Genomic DNA, 269 nt, shown 5'->3' on the forward strand with positions numbered 1-269 from the left:
CAAAAATATCTTAATTTGTGTTCCGAAGATGAACGAAGGTCTTACGGGTTTGAAACGACATGAGGGTGAATAATTAATGACAGAATTTTAATTTTTGGGTGAACTATCCCTTTAAAGGAGAGACCCAGGCCATAAAGTATTATAGAGACATGGGGGTGAACTCTTTTGACCAGTAAGTAACCACCCAGAATATCCTAGAACAGTGTTTCCCAACTGGGGTGCCGTCTGTCGAGAGCAGGGGTGCCGTGTAAAAAATCCTTTTTTAATAT

Source organism: Sinocyclocheilus anshuiensis, unplaced genomic scaffold (genome assembly GCF_001515605.1).
Source record: "Sinocyclocheilus anshuiensis isolate Anshui unplaced genomic scaffold, SAMN03320099.WGS_v1.1 scaffold1163, whole genome shotgun sequence".
In the NCBI taxonomy this organism is placed as follows: Eukaryota; Metazoa; Chordata; class Actinopteri; order Cypriniformes; family Cyprinidae; genus Sinocyclocheilus; species Sinocyclocheilus anshuiensis.